The 27,088-nt window shown below is 30.3% G+C and overlaps 2 protein-coding genes and 1 long non-coding RNA gene across 4 annotated transcripts in view; 2 read left to right on the plus strand and 1 right to left on the minus strand.

Annotated features, from left to right (window-relative positions):
- LOC143206624 (trissin receptor) overlaps positions 1-27,088 on the plus strand; it is a 421,579-nt gene that overhangs the window by 241,851 nt on the left and 152,640 nt on the right. The window lies entirely within an intron of this gene.
- The window catches only part of LOC143206623 (uncharacterized), a 419,549-nt gene that overhangs the window by 156,640 nt on the left and 235,821 nt on the right, over positions 1-27,088 (plus strand). The window lies entirely within an intron of this gene.
- LOC143192100 (uncharacterized) lies at positions 8,063-21,713 on the minus strand. 2 transcript variants are annotated; one of them, XR_013004733.1, is made up of 3 exons: positions 21,572-21,713; positions 16,267-16,614; positions 8,063-8,281 (listed from the first exon to the last, which is right to left on the minus strand). It is a non-coding gene; the product is annotated as an uncharacterized LOC143192100 (long non-coding RNA). The 2 variants fall into 2 exon arrangements; XR_013004728.1 differs by lacking the exon at positions 8,063-8,281 and adding an exon at positions 12,158-12,554.

Genomic DNA, 27,088 nt, shown 5'->3' on the forward strand with positions numbered 1-27,088 from the left:
ATGGTTCGGCTTTTTATGGATACTTTCCATACTAACAATTTTCTCTGAAATAATTGTATAAAATTATGTTTCGATTGAAAAAGCTACTTACTGTTTTTTACATTTCATATATTTGATCTCTCATACTGCAAACAACAAGCTGATCTTGATTCGTATTCTGTTTTGCATAAACACGATTTATTTTTGATGAATTTAAGGTTATATTGTTTTTTATTTCTTGACATATTTTAGTGCGTGTACTAATATTAAGTGCCGCTGCAACGCGCAAAAAATATTTTCAATAAAAACGTTTTGTAGTTTATATCCCGTAATTATAATATTTTGAAGAATTTTGCAGACGTTTGACAAACGGTCGACTTTTGCAGGCTCATTCAGTTACATGTTCGAACTTGTCAAAAGGCTTTCTATCTCTTTTTAAATAGAATAAAATGAGAAGGAAAATATTTTCTGACTGTGAAACGAATTTAAAACTTTAGGCAGACACATATTGACACACAGGTTACTACTGTTTTGATTTCACTATAGTTTATCGAATTATTATGCAAAATTTACACTACCTACAATTCCTACAAATTTGTTATTTTAGAATTACCCTATCAAACGACTCAAATTTTGTAATAACGTAAAAGAGTCTTACAACAACCTATGGTTTTCAGATTAATCAAACAATCACATTAACAGACATATTAATAAGCAAAACTGTAGAAATTGTTCGGAAATCAACTCATTATAGCTGAATCAAACTTCATTATCCACTAAGGTAGCCAAGAAGTACCCAAGTTACTTTTTTGAAAATATCCAGGGATGGAGAGCTATTAAAAGCAAATTTTTAATTAAATTTTTATTAAAAAATTAATATGAGAAACGTAATGACACTCGTTTATAATTTGTTATTTTCCATAAATACAAATTTAAAATTATATTTTTAATTAAATACACTTTAATTAAATACATTTTAGACTTTTACTATTACATTTCAAATAACTGACATTTTTTTTAAAATATTTTTTGATACCCTTTATTTTATTTGCATTGAAGATGGGGAAATAAAAGTTAAAAAAGTATAAATAGCATATTTGCTTTTTACAGTAACACTTAGTTTTCATGAATTTTCTAAATGTGAATTATGTTTATGTCTCACAAATTCTCATTTCTTACGATTGAACAAACATGGGAAAAACAATAGAGCAATTAGAATGTTTTATATGGTGTTTTATTAAGACGTTTGGTTTTTTTATAAACTTAATTGAATACAGTGCTATATTTTTTATCCAATGGATTTCTCTGGATCCCACTTCATTCATTTGACCGACGAAAAAAAAAAGGTTTTTGTGGATGTAAAATCCCTCTCAAGATTAATTGCATTTTAGACAGTTACGAGTGGTTTCAGTTTATTTCGAACGATTGGAATTATTCATTGAATTTTGCTCCATTAAATACACATTGCCAATATTAATTTTCATTTTTTTATCGAATAGAGAAAAATGGCGCTAGTTTATAAGTATAAATTACATGAGAGGCACGACCCGTTTGGTTACGACAGCTTCTTTTAAATTTTTTTTATTGGGACCGATCGATATTGTTTTGGCGAAGTTTATTTACTCTATTGTGTATTATTCAGTCATAAGACGTGTTTCGATTATATTGAATATACGTGATGATTAACAGACATATTAATAAGCAAAGCAGTGCAAATTTGTCCGAAATCAACGCATTATGGCTGAATTAAATTTCTTTACATGCCCAAGGTAGTCAAGAAGTACCCAAGTTACCTAGAAAAGAGTCAGGTATGGAGAGCTATTAAAAGAAAATTTTGAAACCTTACTAATAAATTACTTATAAAATTTATTTGAAATTAAATTAAAGGAACATATTAATTAACTTCTTAATATTATTGATTTTAAATTTGTTACAATTAAATACATTTTAGACGAAATCCTGGCCATGTTTTAATCACAATAACACTTAATTTTCATTATATTTTTAAATCTCTAAATATGTTTATGTCTCACTTCTCACTTTCTCATTTCTCACGATTGAATAAACATGAGGAAACAATAGAACAATTACAAGTTTTATATTGTCTCTTATTAAGATATTTGTTAGGTGTTTAGTTAATAGCATTTTTATTAATAAACGTGAATAAACAGCAAATTGGGTGCGTGATTTTTATTTATTGAGTTTCTCTCGATGCCCCTTTATTCAATTAACCGACAGAAAAAAAAGGTTTTTGTGGATGTTAAATCCCTCTCAAAATGAATTGCATATTAGACAGTTACGAGTGGTTTCAGATTATCCCGACCAATTGGAATTATTCATTGAATTTTGCTTCATTAAATATGCATTGCCAACATTAATTTTGATTTTTTATCGAATAGAGAAAAATAGTGATAATTTATATAAGTATATAAGTATAAATTACAAGAGAAGTGCGATCCGTTTGGTTACCATAGATTTTTGTACAGTTTTTTATTGGGATTTATCAACATTGTTTTAGCAACGTTTATTCTATTGTATATTATTCAGTCAGAAGACCTGTATAGATGATGTTGGCCGTGTAGTAGATATGTTATACCAACATAGCGCACTATGCATACATGCCACGATGAGCATTCTGTGTTAGAAATTTAAAAAATATTGTTACTTAACTAGTATGATCATAAGGGATAAAGATCAATATCATGCGATATTACGTATTTAGATTTTTTTTTTGTTTTCCTGAAGCAGCTTTTTCCTCTACACTTCACACAATACTTAATCACAAAATAAAGAGGCATAGAATATGATCTCCCATGTATAAAGTTGTAGCCAAGTTTTGCTGAGAAATCTGAGAGCGTGCCAATAGGGCATATTTGTTATAGAGGAAAATTAAAAATAGGACTTCGAACATTTTGAATATATATCCAAAATCACTATTTAATGTGACCACTAATAATTTATTCTTTAATTATACCTCGTTATTGCCTTAAAAATTATAAAACAACAAAATGAATTTTACTTCCATGATTTATAAGATTAAAAAACAATATATTCAAAAATTAGATATAAATTGAAGGTTTTAATAAAGTGAAGTCTTGATTGTACAGTATTGTTCGTAAGGAAAAAGCACTCATATATAAATAGATACAATTCATTTTATATATAGCCATGCAAAATTTTTCATTTTTATATTTTGAAATTTTCTGATTTCTTGTTCCACCAGAACAGGCACCTAATTATAATTTTTCTTATTATATTGCCTTATTTAGGTTGTATTACACAATTAATATTTTCAAAAATAGCGCTATTCTGTCCTGACAGAGAATTTTCATCAATTTTTTTCGTATTTTCTTTCATATATACTTTTGGCAATAAATAAAAAGGTCAAGAGAAGAAGTCAAAAATATATATAACAGTTCATGCAATATTATCATATATACATTTTGGTGTTGTACTATCTGTTTCCTATATGCTCGAAATACAAGGTATAGATTTATCTGTTTCAAACGAATCTGCGGAGAAAATCATGTTATAATTTTTAGTTTTCAAAGCATGTAGTATTTGGACTGCTGATTTCAGTGCTGAACTTGCAGCTGTATTTTCCTTTTTTATGGGTTAAGGCAATGGATCTGTAAATCTACCTATATTATGTATTTTATCAATTCAGTTATTGATGTAGATTTTAATGAAGGCCTATTTATATTACAATTAGGAATTGTATTGTGTTTAGGCAAAGTTCTACTACAATTGGGTTCATAATCGTCCGGTCTGAAATCTAAAAACAAACCCTTTTGTCCGAGAGCTTGCTTTCAAAAACTGTTTTTTGTTAGAAGAAAATTCTTCCAAAGCCAAAAGAAGTCCTTTTATTTGAAATTCTACATCTTGGAAAATAACACTTTTTGTTGTGTTTTTGCTTTTAAATAAATTATTTGAACTTAAAATGCTTTTAGATTATGTGAATAAATTTCATGAGAATTATAAACAAAAATAGAAAAAAATTTATCACAAAAAAAATCAGTGGTTCTTGCTTTTATATTTACCAATAATAATCGTTATAACATATATATAATTCTTCTTCAGTAGGTGGTTGTGATAAGGTTCCAGGAATTTTTTAATATATTTTTTATTTCAACTAACTTATATCTGTCAGAGTAAAATTTTCATGATAACCATTGCAATAATAGTGGTTGCTATATGTAGAATAAATAAAATATAATAATATATTGATATATTATTTATAGTATTAAAAGTCTTCGACGGATCAAGCTAAACTAGACGTAATTTACATGACATATATATTTATCATATCATATATTTTAAAGTCTCCTTTTACCAACTATGGGTTTATCTGGACTGGGCCTAAAGTTTAACATGGGCTCCGAACCACGGTCCTCAGCATTAAGCCTACCCACTGGCGAGTGACCAACTTTAGAAATAATCCCAGAAGACATCCGGTCTTACCCAGCCTGGTTACTGGCGTGACTGGGATCATTTTCCTTGTGGGATTTTACACTTTTGTCTAGAACATTCACAAATTTTAAACAATCACAAACATATATTTACTTCCATTCCCCAGCAGTATTCAAACCCGCGGCTATCGCAACAGGACCGTCCCATCGCCTTTACCACTGCGCCACTAAGTCGGCATATATTATTATTGTCGGTTTAATTCCCAATGTGTTTAGTTATATTAGTGAAGTGTCTACATTCCAGTTAACTTTAACTTGATAAATTACTTGTAGTTATTTGTTGTGAAACTACAGAAGAACACTTAACATTTAAGTACTTAGGTGAACGCGCATCAGGAAAAGTTTTACCTCCACTATTAAATATGCCACCAAAACCGTTCGGAACACAATTAGCTGAAGCTACGTCTCAATCGAAATTATTTTGTGTAACATTCGTAAATTCAATTCTTGCTCCCAAATGACATCATTTGGAGTAACAAATGCCTTTCAGGAAGAGGATATTCGTAATTTCAATGAACATTCAATATTTAGGGTTCTATGATTAAATTGGTTAATTGTTTTAAATACTTGATGCCAATTAAATTTTTTTTTGAATCTACTCTATATATATTCCAATGAAAACAAAAGGCCATTGTTCGTCTAGGGCAACGTCTGTTAGGTCCTCTAATACCTTCATATTTTGTGAATTTGGGCCACTGTGAGCGTGACATTTGCACGATGATTCCATGATATCAGTTATAACAGGTTAAATGTAAAATAAAATTAACTCCATATGTTTTTTAGTTAGGCCCAACCCTCAAAAGATGCGTGTATAAATTTAATAGTTGCCGGATAATTAGTTTGTGAATTATAGATTTTGAGTGAAGCAACTTTTGTTGTTGGGAAAAAATGGATTAAAGGGAATTTCGCGTGTTGTTAAAATACTGCTTTTTGAAGGGAAAAATACAGTTGAAGCAAACACTTGGCATGTTGCCGAGTTTCCAGACACTGCCACAGGAAAATGCAAGGATTAGTATGCCAAGTTTAGACGTGGTGAAAAGAGCACCGCAAACGGTAAACGCTGTGGACGCCGAAAAGAGGTTGTTACCGATGAAAATATTTCAAAAATCCACAAAATGATTTTGAATGACCGTAAATTGATAATCCAAAGCGTGGAAAAACGCAACCGTCGGCTGACAAGATTATAACATCTTTATTTTGAGAAGCGCATTGAATAATTTCCATTGACTACCTTGAAAGAGGGAGGATCATTAACAGCGACTATTACATAGTGTAATTCGACCGTTTGAAAGACGACATTGCCGAAAAACGACCGAATTTTGGAGAAAAACAAAGTGCTGCTTCGCCAAGATAATGCACTGTGTCACCTGTCAGTGAAAACGATGGCAAAAATCCACGAATTGGGCTTCGAATTGCTTCCTCACTTACCGTATTCTCCGGATCTGACCACCAGCGACTATTTCCTGTTCTCAGATCCCAAAAGAATGCTCGCTTCGCGATTTTGGAGCAAAGGACAAATCCTACTACAAAATAGGTATCGAAAAGTTTTATGGTCGGTATGATCAGTTTATCACCCTTCGAGGGAATTATGTTGAATAAAAAAAACTAATTTTGCCAAAAAAATGTGTTTTACTATGATAGGCAGGGGACTTCTCTATTGATTTCTTATTTAAACTATAAGTTATGAGGTATATTCAATTTTAATATCGACACATTTTTAATGAATAATCTTATGTAATTTTTTTCATGGATAGCCCCATATATGTTTCTTTCAATACTCTTCTAAAACGTATCAATTACAGTCGATATGGATCTGTCAGGATGTCTTTATTCCTTTTGAGCATCCAATTCGTCATCATCAAATTTTTTCCATTAACCAGGGTTTTCTTTGTCAAATGCACCGTATTTTCAATTATTGGAGTATGTTTGCCGGAAATTTGCCATTCGATGGCTTTCAGCAGCCCTTTTCATTGAATAAAACTGTAAAGTAAAGCTTCCCACAGATATTGTTTTGTTGGCATCTAATTTAAAACTCGGGAAGTGAGAAAAATGAGTTGTTTAAATATCAATATAGAATACAATTACATAAATCGACCTAAATATGTTTACGGAAATATATAATTTACGTCATTTTTTGCAAATCCATCAAAATGTTTTCATCGTTATCCGAATTAAATGATATTATAATATATAATAAGCCATCCTGTGTTCAAAATATCCAGTCTGACATATAGACCACACTACTTTTGATAAACTTAACAACGCGGTTTCATTAGATACATGTTTCCACTGCGATTGGCAACACTCATAGTTACTGCTATAAGCCATCCTGCTATTATACCATGCAGATATATATATTAAATGCTGATAATGGAATGTTTAAAATTGTACTTTTGATATTCATTACTTTTTTTCTTGGACAATCTGCCGCGCCAAGCTGCCAAGCCCATCAAACACAGGAAATTATAGTGATGTTGTTACCTCATATCATAATTGCCGGTTTTGGTTTGCACAATTTAAAAGTGGTGATTTTGATGTCAATAATGAAGAACGACTAGGAGTAAAAATACAAAAAAAGTAGATGGATAAGCGTTATACAGCACTCGAATGTGGTAATATATTGATAATACCGATAGTAGTGTTCTGGTTGTCCAAATTCATTGCTATTACCAAAGAATTATAGAAAAGTGCGGGTCATATGCAAAAAGCAATACGTCAACGTTTTAAGGTGTTTAGTGTTGTTCAAATAAAACTAAAACAATTTCATACATTGATATGTATCATGGTTTTTCTGCTACATACTTGTATTCAAACAATCGTAAACTAAGTAGACGACGGAAACGTTAAAACGGATCTAAAACTCTTGTAAGAAATATGAATTCAGTCGAACTTCCAAAAAATCTTAGTAGACAGATTTAGTCTTATAATGGCTTATTAAGTGATGTAAAAGCATGTAAGAGTTTTATCAGTTTATATTTTCTAGATATTTTTTTTTCTTAAAACACAAAGATATGTACCATTTAAGGAAATCATAAATCGTTCCGAATACCTATGGTACTTTTAATTCCATCTGGTAGTTCGATATTTTAGACCTTTTTAATTTTGAGTCATTCAAGTGTTTTTAAAAAATGGTTTGAAAGATAATGTAAAGGATTTTCGCTCCGTTATCTATTTTATTCTCCTCTATTTTATTATTTCTTCGTACCTTCATATCTTACCCATAATTCTTAAGTTACGGTATGTGTCACTTATGTAATAAGTCACTGATGTGTAGTTATGATCTATTGCTAACCTGAAGCATCCATAAACATTAGCTTTTTTGCAAATTCATCATAGCTGGAGTTGGAAAAGAGGGCCCATAATAGCAAAAGAATTGCTTATTTATAAATTTATTTACTGCGTAATTTATTGAGTAAATATCTAACACTAAAAAGAGAAAAATAAAATATTTTTAACAAAAAAATTGGATCCACTTCAAAAAATAAATAAGGAACTCACTAAATGTAAAAAATTATCAAACTTAGACTTTTAACACAAAAAAACGTACGTAAAATAAAATATGTACGTAATAATTATTGTAACAACTAAAGAAAGCTCAGTTTGAAGTCGGTATCGAGCCCTCAAACAATACAAAAATAATAATGTAATTGTATATCATAAACACAAAATTAAAACGAACAAAAGAAACCTAATTTAATATAACTATTCGAACACGGTATCGACTTCATCTATTTTATTTCTTTACTTCTAAACACATATTCAAACCGCCTGTTTGTAAAATTTACAAACAATGAAAGTTCACTTGACACTAATGGTATTTTCTTCTAACAAACCTAAAAATAACGGTTAATGATGTTAATATCCTTGTAGCTCTACGTTATTTGTCTTTATTAATATTCATTTTAACTTTTTGTTATAATAAGTCATAACTTATTTTTAGTGTTTAGTATAGTCTTGTCCTCATTAGCTTTATTATTACTAATTCGATACATCTACTTATATTAACTATTGGTCTAGACAGTCTGGTAAATAAGTAAACTTGTAAATCATATAAAGTTTTCTGAATCCGAGTCGAACAACAAACTCTAGCCAATTGTACGTTACAATTTAGTAGACCGTCTGAGGGTGATTATCCTACCGTTTAATGCAATTTCAGGCTTTTCCAGTCACAAGCTTGAAACGCACTTTGTTTGTTATAAATCTAATAAATAGCCCTCAGCTGAAAGTAGATTTGACGTACTGCGCTAGAAGTTACCAATATTGTTTTATATAAGAAATATTACCTTTGTTATATACTCCTTGATAAAACTTTATATTATTTTATTTGTTTTATAATAAATTTTATTATAAATATATTTAATATAGATTTGTGAATATTTGATATTATCTAAGGCGCACTTTTAGTCGTATCTTACAATGCCTGGATGAAGATATTTCGTTGACTTTTAGCGGAAGTTGGAAACAGTTGGCTTTATTGTTTAATGCTGACTTAAGACCATCAATTATAAATGCATGCTGGAAAAACCTAGTGGTGGAAGTTGTTATCGATATCTCACCATTGCCGGACAAAAAAGCCGGAGGCAGTAACCTTTTACGAGTTATGCATCAAATACATGAAGGTTTTGAAGATCTTCAGTGAACAGTTGTTGAAATTTTAGCCGCTAATGATAATGAACTCTTAGAAGAGGAAGTCGTTGAAATTTTGGAAAGCAATACAAATAATGAATCCAATGATCAAGATGATACACCTCATTCTAGATCAACTACGTTTTTAATTTCAAACAAAATAAATAGGATTTTGTCATCTGCTCACTAACTGCAGGATTTGGTTTTTGAGCTGAATTCTTCACTCGAACGAAGTATGAAGTTTAATAATGGTTTGGAGGGTTTACTACAACCGTACAAGAAGCACAGTCGTTTAGAAAATAATGAAACAGCCAACAATTATTTTTTTTTAATAAACTTTGTTTTGTTACATTTGTATATTCTAAGTCATTTTAAGTTACATTTGTCTAGTCATATTACTTTGTAACTTGCGTATTATAGGTGTTTTTTGTTACTTTATGTTTTTCTCAGCAACTAAACTATAAGTAAAAATAAATTTTATATTTATGTACATATACACATAGATTTTTTTCCATCAATTAATAGACAAATAAATTCAGTTATAAATCTAACAAAATTACTTGTTTTTCTCCTCTAAACCCGTACATGTATGGATCCTCGTAAAACGCGGTTCTACCAACCGTTGCCAACTTATCGAAACGTAACCCCCGCGGATAACGAGCGATTACTGAATTATATTTTTTATTGAATGAAAAGACATATTCTGATGGTTTATTCAATCGTGTTTTATACCAGGTTTAAACAATAATTTACACATCACACTATCTGTATCGAGTCTAACTAAAAAAATAACAAATTTAAGATTGGTGGCGTGGTTGGAGCAATTTTCAGGGCAACAGGACGGTCATCCCACTGATGCGATAGTCGCGGGTTCAAATCCTTCTGGGGCATGGTCGTAAATGTATGTCTATGACTGTTTATAATTGTGGTGGTCTAAAAGGCCAGAGTGCAAAAACCGATAGGAAAAATGATCCTATTCACGCCAGTAACCAGTATGGGTAAGACCAGATGTGTTTTAGGGTAATCTCCATTGGCCAGTCGGTAGACTTAATACCGAGAACCGTGGTTCGGAACCCATGGTGTAGATCCAGTCCAGATAAATCATAATTGATAAAAAGGAGACGGTCCAGCGCTATTTTCTAACATTTTTCAAAGAACAATTTTGCTTACAAATTGAGTTGGTTTTTATCCCAATAGTACTTTGTTTTCAAAACTGCCTGTACTTTGTTTTCTGCCATAAATTCTTCGTTTTGTTTATAATATAATTTTCATATAATTAATTCAAACTTCAATTCATATGAAATTATTGAAAAATTTTGAGACGTACGATATTAGCCTATGAAATATATATTTTCTCATGTCATTTCATATATCGGAGTACAATATTTATGAAATACGAGTATTAGTTGTATCCAACATGCGTTGCTATTCTATGTAAAATATAAAAAAGATTGTATAATATATTTGTTAAAGGGCTTGGATATACAATATATTTCTTTTTTCCGCCAGGTGTGCACACCAATGTCAGATCAAACATATATGCATGTCCAGTGCCTTGTTGATTCCCATTGCAAATACAAACCGCACCATAAACTGCAAGAATTTAAACTCGAATAGTTGGTATGCATTATATTTGTTGTTAAAGTTGGTAAACCCTTATATTTTTCTTTTAAAATTATAGCTTCGCCAATTTTTACAACTTTGTTTTGATTCATTGCAGTATTGATGATCTTAAAAATTGTCTCGTTTAGTGTTATATTATGAATATTGTAATTAATAGCATATATATCACTGTTTTATCTGCTAAGTTTGCACTTCACTGAGCCAACGGTGACTTTTGTAGTCCTATGAGATATTTAGGAGATTTTGTGGGTCTATAATAATTTATAATATTTTACTCTAATAATTTCATATTTCCAATTTTCAACAAGGGTCTTGTGAAATATTCAAATGATGTATTATTTTATAATTGTGTTCGCTTTCAAAGGACATTTTTGTACATATAAAATCGTTGAATCGGCAGAATTATTTGAATAAGGCGGCCTGAGTAAGAATTTATAGAAATATCATTGATTCTTTGTTAGCTTCTTCAATTTTGACCTTCTAGATAACATCTTCTCTCAATCGGTTTCTATATTGCTAAAATATTTCCCTTAGGATAGGCAGGAATATCGATGTTCCTAATTGGCATATTTTTTAAATGAGAACAAATATATCAATGTAGATATCATGTTTTTTTTTCAATTAAAGCAATTCGAAAAAAAATGCATTCTATTCCGATCAAACTTTGACTATTTATTTGTTGAAATATGACAAGGAAAAACTGCTACTCAGAAATTAATTGCTCTCCCTTTTATGAACTTTCTTCGCCTTTCTTGAAACTTCTCCTTGGTCCGAATTTTGGCAAATTGGAAAAGTTTCATTCGAAACTTGGTCGAATATATGTAAAAGACGGATATACGATTCTATTATAAATATTATATATATATATATATATATATATATATATATATATATATATATATATATATATATATATATATATATATATATATATACAGAGAGAGAGAGAGAGACACTTTACTCAGGATAAAAAAAGGAATTTCTTTATCCATTTTTGGATAGCCATATTTTTATACCCAGGAAAGTAGAGCCTGTCGGATCATTTGAACGCCAACTTTTTTTTATTATTGTTGACAGTTTATCTTTCAGTGTTTTTGACCTATTGTTTGATATATGTATTATAGTGGATGCTTTTGGATGGACAGTTGTAAATGTAACTATAATTTATGTATTGCATGAATTATCAAATATATAAAAAATTAGTTATTAACAAAATATATGTTTTAAAATCAACTCCTGCTATTTAGTCCCATCTTCACTATCCGGAAATTACCTGATATAATTTGTAATTACTTATGTTTATTTATATGTCTCGAATACCGATTGGTAGCCAGTACACCATAAAATAAAATCTGTGTATAGCTAAATTTTTAAATTAATAATGTTTTTTTAATTGAATAGTAGTCTGCGGAGTCTTCATATAAAGGAACCAAACAAAGTATGTTTCTCGAATTGTCTCATCGGATTGGTCCAAAATATTATGTTAATACTGCGAATTATGTGTTACTACTTTAACAATCTAAAAACAACTTTTTTGAAACTCAAACAAGACAATGGTTGAATATGCCGTGTGGAGAAATACTTTATATTAGTTTTAAAATCCTCTCAAATGATTTTCATCCGTTGAAGCGTATTCTTGTTAGCTATCTTCAACTCGTAAAACTATACGCTATATTTTTGCCTTGCTTTTGATATTGATTCACATTTTAGACGTAAAAAAGAATTTTAGACGCTCAAGGCTCGATAAGGGCTCAAGATGTGATCATTCATTTAACTCCAGGAATCCAACTTTTTGTTTTTGTTCATTGAATATAAGCTGCCGTTATACACCTTGAACAATCGTTAAATGTTATAGTTCTACAAAAATAAGAAATAAGAATATAAGAATTTTTTACATACAACATACTTTACATAAATTCATGTTTTATAGAAATTTTTTAGTTATGTTCTGAAGTCTTCTTTTTGCCAACATGAGTTTATTGGGACTTAACTTAGTCACCTATTTGACTTCTCAAGTTACCCACTGTTGCCTAGAGAAATTTACAATTACAGTCACACACATAAATTACCTCCATGCCCTGCGATAGTCGAACCCGCGATTACAGCATCAGTAGAAGGACCGTACTGTCACTTTAACCACTATGCTATAAAGCTGACTGGAGAAGTTTTTTCACTGATGAATAGTATTTTTTACAATTAATTCAACAGCATAAACACAGAAACGGTGAATGAATATTACAATAAGAGTAAATAGGATATTGAAAAGGGCAACTCTCGTATGTACTAATTAAAATATATAGAAACATTTATAATATAGCGCATTCGCTTCTCGTAATGTAAGCTTTCCTTGAAAACATTGTTCAAGGATAAAACAAAAGTTTCTTGCAACCATTTAATAGTAGTTGTAGGATACTCTAGGGGCGTAATGATGGAGGAAATGGGTGGAAATGTCGTCGACGACTTTGCGATAATCTTAATAAATGACTTTTAGAGACGCTACATGAAGATTTACAAGCATTCGCTACAGAGATACTTAAACGCAGCCCCTTTACACTTGTTGCTCACATTTGAAAGCAGAATGAAACAACAAAGTACTATGTGCGAACGTGTAATTCTCATAAATGTTTTCATTTTAAAAATAATTTAAATTGAATATTTTACTGTATTACAGTACTTATTTATCTGGTCTAATTTTTAAAGTGACTAGGGATGCAGAAAAAATCGATATCGATATTTTTTTAGTCGATATTTTTAGATATTTTTTTAGAATAGATCATGTAAATATCACAAGCAATATCGATATTTTTTTAAATATCGATCTATCGAAATATCGATATTTTTTCGGTGGCCAACACCCCTAAAAGTGACTTCAAGATACGAATCTCGATTATGGGCCATATGTTTTATTGGGAATTGACCAAAGAGCGTCATTTCAGTCCTAGTCTATAGCACCATGTTACAATCAATTTCGAGAAACCAATTAGTTTTTGAAGAGCTGCGATATCATTGAGCTTGCAATTATGGTTTTATATAAATATTTCAAACTTGCACAATAATAACTTTGAGTATTGTCTAAGAAAGCATTTTTAGGAATTTCCGAAAGTGAATTTATTCATATGAAATTCAGAAACTAATAGATAGATGTACCATTTTGATCGATGGCCTTTCACTATTTTCCTAGTAAAGCATTTTTTCCGCCACTATAAAACTTCTGGAATTTCTACTCTCAGCCTTTGCCTTCGGAGTCTGAATCTATGTCTCGCAGTACCATTTTGAAACTAGATTTACACCATTAATAAAGTACAAAGGCGAAAAAAAGCAAGTCGGTTGGGGCAGTATCTGGGCCATACTGTTGGTGTATTAACACTTACCAGCCAATTTGTCAATTTTTTTACATATACACTAAATATATGGTATAAGATCCTGTTGATTAGCGTTGCTTCATTCATTAATAGCCTGCTACAATCGCATTAGATAGTAGATAGTCAAACTAATGGTTGGACCAGGCCAGTATCTCGTGATGAACAAAGTCTCTCCAATCGCATCAAACATTCAACTTTTGAGTCAACTACTATTCCAAAACAAATTACTACTTTTGTTTTGTTGGCACTTTGCATATTAATTTGATGAAAAGTGTGTAAAAAAGTTTGTCACATTAACAGGATCTTACTATTATTTCCAATATATAACAAAATTAGAAAATATGAGGTATTTTTTGCATATTAATTATTTGTTGTATTAAATCATGTTAGTTTTGGCTAATTTTGTCGAAATAAACTTACACTGATCATGAAATAAATGATAAAGCTAAGTAACAAATACCTGACTAATGTTGCAAGATTATTTATAAATATAGATATATTATATACTACATATAGATGTATATTTAATTATAAATAAGCATGAATGCACAAATAACTAATTTGCAATTGGCAATACTGTTACGACAAATTCAATTCCTATGAAACATTAATTAGTTTTCTAAAATTACTTTTAGTTTAAAAGCATTCCATCATTTTACAGTGGCTCCTTATCTTTACTTTCTGTCAGATTCAACATATTCTACTACTACAACATAGACTACTACAACTATAATCGTGGAGTTCATTTTATGCAGGAAAGTTATATATAAAACTCTACTGTGTTTGCATTAACAGTTACAGTTAACATTTCCACTGTTCATTATTAAAAATATATTATATTCGATCAGTTGAGCTATTGAAATACATACTTTATTTCTTTCTGGCCTTTTTTTCTTTAATAAATACGTCCTAAAATTTTTCATTGTTATATTTAATAATTTATTAAATAGCAATTATTAAAATCAGTTCTAAACTTTAAATTCTAACAAATATGTTGAATTTTTCACAAAAGAAATTATTATTGCATTGAGTTTTACTTCATTGTTTTCAAACATAAATATTAAAACTGTTAGATAAGCAATCTCCCTAACAGCCTACATGTGATCAGTAATGTGACGTTGTCCTGTTGCTTCTACAATGGAGGAGCCGGCTTGATTAGGGCAGTGGTCAAAGCGAGAGGACGGTAAATTCATGTTTGTGATTGTGTAAAAGACAAGAGTGCTATATCAAAAGCAAAATTTATTACGATAATTTCAAGCATAGGGTATTATGAGTTAAGTTTGCAGAATAATCATTATCAGTTGACAATGTAATCTATGCGTTTGGTGTGATAGGAAGATTTTATATATTTTAAAAAACTACCCTTTTTTAAAATTACAATTGAGGATAGTTGTCGACTACAACTGATGTACTTGAACTGTATACTGATAAAATATTTGGAAAGAAACTGAAAACAATTACAAAATGGCAAAAATATTATCGATATATTTCGACATGGGTTTTATCTATTTCAAAACACTATATAGAAAAATTGAAGCGTTGAAAAATAAGTATAAGTAATAAGTATAAGTATATATAAGTAATAAGTAATAAGTATAAAACCAGGCCCAAACTTAAAACGAAAGAATATGATTCATGAACATCATTTTCTGGGTATAATTTTGGAGCAGGATCTCCTCTGACGTTGACATAGTATGTGTAAACAAAAAAGTAATCTGTTGCAAAAAATAACCACCACTCGACAGTGGAGATGTTCTTTATCTGTCGCGTGAAAACAACTTTATGGAAGCGTATAGCTGAAGAACTTCTGATTTATAACTATAATTAATTGTAGCTTTATATAGCGTACTAAATCTTGAACAATCGTATATAATAAATTATCAACAATATGTATGTTTAAGTTGCTGGAGTGGCGGATTTGACGATAATAGGTTTTGGTAAGTTCACTTTGTAATTTTGTCTTTTTTTGAACACATTTAGATAATCAGATTTAGATTAAACTACATTTAATTATACAATTACAATAGTTTATAGGTTAGGGTTTAATAGAACACAACCTTACATTGAACTCTTTTCCATACCAACTATGAGGTAAAGTTCTAGGCGCCTTTTTATATAGTGGTTTGTCCTGAAGACCTAACCCACGTAATTAATAATAATTGTATATCAAAGTAATGTATTTTACTTTCATTAGAGACCATATTTACCTTTTACGTTTAGATCTTGTTTCCTTGGTTGCAGTGTTTCCTTGTCAAGTCATTTTGATACCACTTTATTTCTTCTTAGTTTCTTCTGTTAATAACTGTCTACATTTTTCTTAATAAAACTACTTTCAATCATTGTATACTCCCTAATGAATTTGAATTATCTACAATATAGTTAGTATTCATGTCTCATGTAAATACACAAATTAATATAACAACTCGTCCTTCATGATATGATATGATTTAAATCCTGTTTCCAAAAAGTGTATGAAGAGATGTTCTAAATCCATCCAAGAGTTACATATCTCTAAGTTTTCTATAGATACTTTCCAGACAAACAGTTTCCTTTTCCTGAAATAAATTAATTACTTTAGTATAATATTGAAAAAACTACTCGCTGTTTCTACACATTTCAGAAATATGATCAAGCTGATCTCGTTTGACGACGGTTTCTTTTCGGTGATTTCAAGATTATACTATTTTTCATTTTTTCCGGAGATTTTAGTCACAGTGCCCACATTATTATTCAGTGTAACTGAAACACGCTAAAAATATTTCCAAAAAACCGCAGCAATTTAAACCGAATCATCTCACAATCTCGATACTTGTCTCTCTAACATATTTTACTGGTAAAAGGGGTTCTCCATTCTAATAATAAGTTACAATTTGAAGTTTATAAAAATAAGTACAAAACAACGCCTGCCGATTTATAACCTGTAATTGACAGTACTAATAATTTGGATAATGTTGCAGACTTTTGACAATCAGGCGACTTTGGCTTGTGGCTGATTCGGTTACGCGCTCGAATGTGCCAGACAGCATTGTACCTCTTTTTAACTGAAATAAAATGGGAAGGATAATATTTTTCGTATTAACAACAGACATAATTTAAGTTGGGAAATGATTTATTTACAAAATAAACACATGTACAGTTATACACATATTTAGGGTTGTCAGTCTAATAGTATTTTCTTTAAAGATAAGTAGCGTTACAAGGTGTTTTATTGAATTCAAGCTATCTTAATATATTAGGTACGCTGCTAAACTCCCTGTATTTCACAGAGTATAGCTCATGTTATTTTGCACCGCTGTAATGAAGCGACTAGTACTAACTACTATAATAAATACGTTGCTTTAAGTGAAATAATAATAAACAGCTTCCAATTTTAATTATCTCTTGTTCGGTAAAATCAATAAGCTTATTGTACCAAACATGTTATTAAGAAGATATTAAAAGTAACTTAAATTTCTTGTATAATATACAATTAATAAAAATGTTTAAATATTATAATATGTCCTATGGAATTTGTATTTGACTACAGCTCTGACTGCTAAAACAGATTATACCCTATACATTTTCGTTAATTAATTATAAGTATCTATATAATAAGTGATTATATTCCACTTGCTACCGTTATTATTATGTGTTAGGAGTTTCTTAGTTTTATGAAAATGTATATTTTTAAGATAAATAACAATTCTCGTATATGTTATGCATGGTATTAATCGAGATTAACCAATTAGTGAGATAGGTGGTTTAAAGTCATTTAGGTAGTTAATGATTACTGATAATCATACGTCGAATGATTGTGATCTACTGTAATTTCATATTTCTGCTAGTTTTATTAGAATTTATAACGTTTTGTATAAACGACAAAAAACTTAGCAAGTATCGAAACGTCAGAGACAATCGCAGAAAGGGGAAAGGAAGATATATTGAATGAAAGAAAGTTAGATGCCCTCAAAACATTCCGTCCAACTTTTATGGATATAACATAATATGTTTAAAAGAAAATGAGAAACATTGGTAAAAATATCCCTTATTTCATCTTTGATCTCGACGAAAACCGACGTACAAAAAAGCGTAATATATATATAGAACATTTTTCTTTTCATATTATCATAATAATTTGTATTTCTAGTTAAATTAAAATATTGAGTTAAAAATGTCTACTCAAATGTCTACTATTTCATTTATTGAAGTTACTGCTATGCTTCTTATATTATTTGTTTCTCTTTTGCTTTGTAAAAGGCTTTATACATCCTGTGCCTTGTTGTTTGGACAATTTCGATTGTTTATTTGCTATTGTTTTCGTGATATGGGAAGCTTCTCCAGTGATTAATTGACGAGGACTAATTGAGTGATGATTTGGTTATTCATAGAGTAATACTTTTTTTTAAAATTAATTCGAGTTACTTTAAGTTTCAGAACAGCTTCAAATTGAATCTCGTTTAAAAGTAAAATAGAATAACAACAAATGAAAGAAAATGAAATATTAATAACATTTTATAAAATCAATTAACCGTTCACGCAATGACATGTGTATATAATAAGAGGAACTTGACATAACTAGGTCGAAATTAAGGGGAAAAGTTTGTGACAAGCCAAATTAGCGAAAAGTACGTTTTACGTTTCTGTTTATTAAATTGTCTGGTAATTTCTTTTATGCCTGGGCCGTATCTAATGACACCTTTTTCGTAATGCTTTTATGTAGAGTTACAATTAGTAGATGGATCATTAAATATATGTTACAGTAAAGTAACAAAAAAAAAACAACAAGAAGTTAATATAATAATTCTCGAATTCCATAGGCTTTGATGATATAGCATATTCTATCTATTTAGTAAAATAGAAAATTTTAATTTAGGAAGTTAGTTTGATATCACGTTTCCTAAACTAATACTGGTTCCAAATTTATAGAAATATAACTGTCTAACTACAAAGGTCAAATGCGCGCTGATGAGCACAGAAATGTTGATAAATATATGATATTTTAGATAGTAGTCTAGATATATTTAATATAATATAATATAGATAAAATTTATAGCTGTCAATAGTCATCGTTAATGCTAATACATTTCCCCAGTAGGTGATAAGTTTTATTTTATTTTGTTAGTGATCGCACAGCAAAACTGTCCAGCATTTCAACACACGCTATTCTTACTCTTCTGTAAAATAGATTGGCTCCATCCTATATAAGTTTTTCTGCGTTCTTTTTGTATAATAGTGAAACCAATGCATTATTTAGATATTTTATTATGGTTTGCAATACACTTTTGAATAAACTAATTGTTATCTTGAATGACATTGTTCACGATTTTGCGATATATCTCCTCTATGACAATAATATATTTTTAATGTATTAATTACATTATTACTATTCGTTGCTAACTAATCTACTATTTATTAAATACAATACAATATATATAATACATCTGGATATATATTTAGGAGGACGCATCGGACCTATCTTAATCTCTAATAATTTTTATGTATTGACATGGTTGTTTTTGTATTAAATGCACCTCACAAAATTACATTAAATAGTTTGACATTAAACATAACATTAAATAGTTTGATACTTTTGAGCCTGTATCCTGTCCCAGTGGTATCCAACAGTTATATTACTTTGATATTGACATGAAAATGGAGTCCCTCTTCATATCTTACTATTCTGTTCGATGTCTCGGTGTAAATAATTAGTCCTGTAGTATGGTTTAACCTGCGTTGCTTCTCAAGACTTTAATATAGAAAACTTATATTGTATTTCTATTACTTTTCGCGGAACTTCCCCATAATTGAATTACTTATGTCCATAGAGATTTAAATGTTTACTTGTATAATGGTAATATATTGTGTGGTGATAATTGTGATTTTCTTCTAATTAACGAGTACAGTTTCCTATAATTGTAATCCAGTTTATTCCTTACATACATGATAGTATGATAAGCTTTGCATCAAGATTCATTTCGAGGTATTTAGCGTTGTTGCTACATGGAATGCTAGTATTACATATTTTTATTGGGGCCTGTGCGGTCTGATTATACGTGAACTGCACATTCACAGATTTACTTTCGTTAATTTTTAGTTTACAGGTTTGGGTCCAATTATTTACATTGTCACTTGGCTGTTGTAATTTTCGTGCGACTTCGCTATTGTCTCCGACAGCAACAATCGCAGTGTCATCAGCAAATATAGCCATCGTGTTATTTTCCATTTGTGGTATTTCACATACCCAGAAGATAAATAATTTACTAGGATTTTTCAATTACATCTGTTATCTAATGTGTCTAATGACAATAACACAAATCTGTTGTTTCAATGACAATTATAACATTTCCAAAACGAGAAATATATTACTATATAAATAATATTTTACATACGTCAAACCATATTCCCTTTATTACCAGATCATGTTAAGACCAAGGTATTGTTTTAGAATATAAAGCTTGCATATATCATATAACCCAAAATTTGTGGTTTTAATAGCATTCCAGTTGCAGTTCATCATAATATTTGTCAATAAAATATAAAAAAACAATAAAATATTTAGCGGTTGAGGTTGTTGAAAAATTATCTAGTTCATCATCCCTCAATTATTTTTTCTCTGTGACATATCTATCCACCAATATTCTCCATTATCCCAATTAAAACGTATGTTAATTTTTCTGATTTATTTGAGATTTGAGCGAACTAAAGATATTCAATGTGCTTTTTTCATTTGGTTGGTTCGCATTGATTTCAATTGCAGCAACAACATTTTATAACAACAATTTCAAACAACATTTTATAATACAAATATGTATTTCTTGCGATGATAACCTTCCTCTATAGTTCCTCCTGTACACTTCCTCTCTCCTTCCTCTATCAGTTTGCCATGTTCCAATTTCGTGATGAAATATGGATTTCCTCCTGTTTCCAAATAACATTAAACTTTATAACATTAAAAGTGTAATTAACGAAACATATACATTTAAATATTGAGGCAATATAATCTAGGCAATGCTTATTTGTACGTCGTTAAATTCCAACATATGTAGGTTTCTTACTGTTAACTTTATTTATGTCTAAAGAAGTTTATCTAGAAGAAGGTTTTTTAAAGATTTTCAAATATGTTCCCTTTCCATTACTGTCTAACAAATCATCTACTAATCGCTTGTTTCTATTCTGTTTCAAAATCCTGATCTTTATCAATCACCAATATCAGAGTTCCCATATTGAAGGTGAAATTTTTAATGATTGCGAATTTTCCAAAAATTAACTGACAATATTTCCTGGCCTAGTTCAAACACGAGCTCTGTCGGTTAGTCAAGTCATATTATATATAAAATTATATAATTTGCAACAAATTAAAAGAATACCATTACAAACAAGAGCAAATTAAACCGCTTTTCAGAAAAATTTCTAATAGATTGAGTAGAACATAATAAAACACTTAGATATTTATTTATGCGGAAGGAGCAAGATCAAAAATAATATGAGAAGTCTTATATAGCATAAAATAATATATGGTTTGTAACAAAATACCTTTCGCATCCATTGCATTTTAAGAATATTGTAAGTGATCTAAAATTCATGGGATGTATTTCTGGCATATACATGACAGCTACATTGTATTCTAAAAGTAGATACTAAACCTGTGTTTAGTTTACTAGACCACAACTATTTCTTATTTTTACCGTATGGCCTTTACCGATGCAGACGTAACACCGAAAGGTTTCTAATAAAACTGAACTAAAAATCCGATGCCACTATCGTAAATTTTTCCATGGAAATATCTCTTACTTGAATTTGTGCCATTCATTCGACGATATTCACTCATAAATATGAAGAAAATATTACTGATGAAAACATATTAACTGTAAATTAGCATATCGGTTTAAAACTCTCCAACCAACTATAGTTCATAATAGACTATGATTATAACGTAGCATACTTCATGACTAACTAATAAGTATGATTTTCGCACAAGCTCAATTTAAAATATGAATATGCTAATAATGTTATATAATATATGCTACAGTAGCAAAATATTTAAATAGTTTCATTTAGAACTTCCTGAAAAGCTTTAGATACCGTTATGATACTGACTAATAAAAAGTTGCATAATATATTATATATACCAACTAAAAACAAAACTATTTACCATAGAGATTTCTGTAATTATCACTATTACATGATTATAATATGTATTAGAACTAAAACGTTTTACAAATTGGTTGGTAACATATCACTGCGTCCCTCCCTCCCAGTCAATGCACGTCATAATACATGCGCTGAAAGGTCCCGGGCGTAGAAAAGAAAATGCGGTTTTATTTGTTAAAAAATGGCTTTATTCATAAACATAATCTCCATCAAGAAGAATACAATCATTCTAGCACCGTTCTAACATTTCAATACCACTTTTGTATAACTATTTATCTTTTGCCTCAAAATAGGTCTCAGTTTCAGCGATAACCTCTTTCGAGCGAAATTTCTTACCGACGAGCATTGTTGTGAGTACTGAAAACAGCCAGTAATCGCTGGGAGCCAAATCTGGCGAGTTTTGCCATTGTTTTGATTGACTTGAGAAAGGTTGGTTATATTGATGAAACAATTTTTTTCTTTGCCATATACAGTCGCTTTTTTTGCGTTATAATAACGTTATATAATACATTCTGCTGATGATATTTCCTTTCTCAAGATACTCGATGAATATTACATCACACACATCCCAAAATACCGAGGCAGTAACCTCTCCAGCCGATTGTTGTGCTTTCGGGCGCTTTGGACGAGCTTCACCAATTGGTGTCTACTCAGATGACGATCTTTTTGATTCCGTAGTGAAGTGATGGATCCATGTTTCATCCATTGTCACATATCGATGCTAAAATTCCACTTTGTTACGTTTAATATGGACAAACACTGCTCAGAATTATCAACACTTTTTTTTGGTCAACTGTAAACAAACCCGGCACTCAAAAATTGCTACTTATACATAGTATAAATATCCTGATGTATTATCAATAGCGTCGGAGCTAGTTCTTCTTACGGACAGTGATCCATTGCCAATTTGCCCAGGTTGCTAGTGCAAAAAAAATGTCTTAAAAACTTTGTCTTCATCACCATCGCGAGCAATGAAAGCGATTTCGTTATGGAAAAAGCGAATTGATTTACGATTTTAATTTTTTTGAAACAAAAAGCAGAGTTGCTTACATCACGGTTGGAATGGAAATACCCTGACCCTCAAACACAAGTCACTGTATTCTGAAATAAAAATCATGTTATTGTGCCGTTTTTCGAAAAAGAAAATGACATGTGTTTGTGCAATGGTATCGAATGTTTATTTAATATGATGAATATACCATATGATCGAAGTGAGTACCCTGAATTCCCAAGTTGATCCATATTATGTAAGGAAAGTATGGCTGAGTTACAGCCTTTATGAGCCAAGACAATAAAACGTGTCCTCTGTACTACTTGAGAACCCACAGGGCGTTTTATTGCCACCTATTCCCGTTAAATTTGGCCTTATTAAGATATTCAAAGGCGCTCAATCTCAAAGGACAGGCTATCCAGTATTTAATATCAGGTTCTTTCTAAAAGCACCTTACGCAAAAATCAAATAAATAATGTTTGTCAGACATGATACTGGAAACAACAATAGTTTGCAACATTTTTATCGCCTAATGAAGCATCAATATAGGCATCATTTCAGAATCTTGATCACAACTTTCTCGGTAACCATAAATCGCCAGATTACAAGTACGTAATTGACAATTTGTTGCAAAATTACCACAAAATTGTAGCTCGAATGTATCACAATACATCTTTTGCATTCATATCTTGATTTTTTTCCGTAAAACTTATGTTAGGAGATACGAGCGACGCGCAAGGAGATATAAAATATCTTCATTGATACTTATATTGATAATATAAAAGACGCAGTTCAATTTCTTCTCACATCTGATTATACTTATTAATTCAATAAATGGCCACTAATGGTCAAAAATAGTGAAATAATGAATTTATTGAATATTTCGAAAACTAGAACCAATTTTATGAAAGGGGTTTCTGATTTGAATTCATCTCTCAATTGACCTGATCTGGGTAAAAAACTTTTGGTTACTCATGTCTGATACCATATATTTCTGTAGTTAGAGGTTATAATTACAGTTTGTACTTGAATCAATTCGTAAGCAAGATAAGCGCGTGGTTTAATTAAATTGAAATTAAATTAGACCAACTTCATTAAAATTAACAGTAATTAACCCTCGCACGCCTAATACAAATTCGTATGGTTATGGTTTGCGCATTTTCCAGTAGTTGTATTGCTTCTATCTTTATATGTTGGTGTGATTTATTAGCCTTTTTTTCATGTGCTATAGTAACATTTTGTGAAACTTCATAGATTAATTTTATTTGAAAGTCAACGCCAGTTCTTCATTGGATATTGGATTCTAAATCGGTTTAATGGATTTGGGTAACTTCCCACTAACCAAAACAGTTTTGAATTTAATCTGCTTGAATTTTTGCCTAACATAATGTTTCAACTATTTCACGCAGTTAAGTTTCGTTTGACTTATTTAGAGTAAAATAATATTATAAAATATTATTTCTCAATAAATCATTTTCCAGGCAAAAAACATTAGAAATTAATTTCAACACCCAATATTTTCTGATTGGTTTATATAATTAATCATATCGCGAACTTCCTAAGAGAAAATTAAATTTTTTGTATCTAAATTACGGTCTAAAAAATTCCATGGTTATATTATTTTTATAGATACAGTTTATCATACCAAAGCAATAAATGTATAATTATTATTATACTTATCGGTATACACTATATTACAACATAATATGCTTATTTATAAAAATATTATTATTATTATATATATTTTCTGAATTTAACTACCTTTTACACTTCTAGCTGCCTATCTTGCCAAATATCGTTGTTAACAAGAGGACTACTTCTTTTTTTATATATATTTTAAAGTCTTCTTTAACCAACTATGAGTTTATCTGGACTGGACCTACAGTTTATCATGCGCTCCGAACCACTTTAGAAATCACCCCAGAAGACGTCCGGTCTTACCCAGCCTGGTTACTGGCGCGAATGGGATCATTTTCCTTGTCGGACTTTACACTGGCCTTTGACTTGCCTAGGACAATCACGAATTTTAAACAATCACAAACATAAATGTACGACCATACCACAGCAGGGTTCGAATCCGCGGCTATCGCAACAGTAGGAGGACCATCGTACTTTCATATATTTATTAATATTATTTATATGTATTTTTATATTTTTCATACTACTTAGCTGTTGTATTTGGAGTAATTTCATCACAGTTAACAAACATGTCACCTTCAAGATGGTAATCAAATTTGTAGATATTTGTAAGAAAAAATTGAAAAACATATCTATATATCGACCCAGAAAATATCAATATTGTAAAAAGTACAATAAATAAATATATATAAAAAATAATATAATAAACCTATAAAATTAAGTACTAAAATAAACTAAATATTTAAAATGAACTACCAATCTTAAAGGTTTAGTAGGAATAATTAAAAAGTTTAACCCTTAAAATTAAGGACTAAAAGACACTAAACATTTAAAATTAACTACCAATCTTAAAGGTTTAGTAGGAACAATTAAAAAGTTTTTTATGATGTTTAAGATATATTTAATTTTTTTCAAAAAATATCGAAAAATAATAGATATATCGGAAAAATACCGGGATTTTTAATAAACATTTCAAATTAAGTTCCATTTTAAAAGTTTTTTTATAATGTTTAAAAAATATTTCGTTAAAAAATAAACCGTTGAGGATCGGTGACGCAGTCTCCTCTCGAAAACAGATTTCCACAGGATTCGCCTTTACATGGCTGAATTCCCACTCCACAAACATTCCCGTACTGCATTTTATGCAGATGATACCGCTTTTTTTACAACCGGTTATAGTTCCAATGCTATTCGCGACAGACTTCTCCAACTGAACTAGCCGATTGCATGGTACAAATTTTGGCGGCTGCAGATAAACCTGCGCACACTTCAATGGTCAGCTCAAATACAGCACGCTATTTGCAATGGCAATTGCGTGTACAGTGTACTATTTCCACTCCTCTGCAGAAAAAGTAAACTCTCAATCCCCCAGAAAGCGACTCTGTATTAAATGATAAATCGTCCAATCTGGACCCTCTACGGAGCACAGATATGGTACAGGTATGTCCCTGAGAGACAACTTGAAATACTCCTTGAACCTCAACACTGACCTCGAATCATCCCGTTTACGAATAGTTTCAGGAACATGCTTAGTGTAAGGTTCTCCATAGGCGCCGTAGAACACGGCAACACCTTGATAAAATATCTACCCATCCACAAACCTCAGTAGTAAACCAACTATGACAATCCCAGTCGTAACACAGGATCTCTGTAGCCCGCAAAACTTTTCTCTATCCCTAACCCGACGCGACATCAGCTCAGCGAAATACCATTTGGTTCTAGTTGATCAATCTGGAATAAGAAAAAAAAAAGGTTCGCGAGCATTCACGAAAATATTCACGACCAATTCATAATAAAATATTCATGAAAATATTCACTACTAGTTATTAGTCAATTTTATAAAACAAGATCGATCCATATGATCGAAGATAGTTCAGGTATTTTATAGTATTGCATTGTATTGTAACTGTATACATAAGTCATATAAGTAATTAAGAAACAGTTTACTTTTATTTAAAGAAAGCTAGATAATACCCAGGAATTAATTGATGCCAGTTTCGTGAATCACCATCATTTCTAAGAACAACTTATATTTGACCTTATTGAACCAAATTAAAAATTATTTAGCAGGACAGAAGTAGAAGATATCTATTCAACAGTCTGTTTTCTAATACATAAAATTAAACAGTTTTTCAAGTAAATTAATTTTTTTTGTGTTTAAACCCATTCCGATTTTTTCTTTTTCTACTTCAAAATTAACGTTTCCTGAAGTTCTTTCAGCTGAGCTACTTATTTTAGCTTCTTTAGAATAGATTGCGTGAATTTATTAG

The sequence above is a fragment of the Rhynchophorus ferrugineus genome, unplaced genomic scaffold (assembly GCF_030347505.1).
Source record: "Rhynchophorus ferrugineus isolate W39M unplaced genomic scaffold, kcgeb_rfMv2 rfM1, whole genome shotgun sequence".
In the NCBI taxonomy this organism is placed as follows: domain Eukaryota; kingdom Metazoa; phylum Arthropoda; class Insecta; order Coleoptera; family Curculionidae; genus Rhynchophorus; species Rhynchophorus ferrugineus.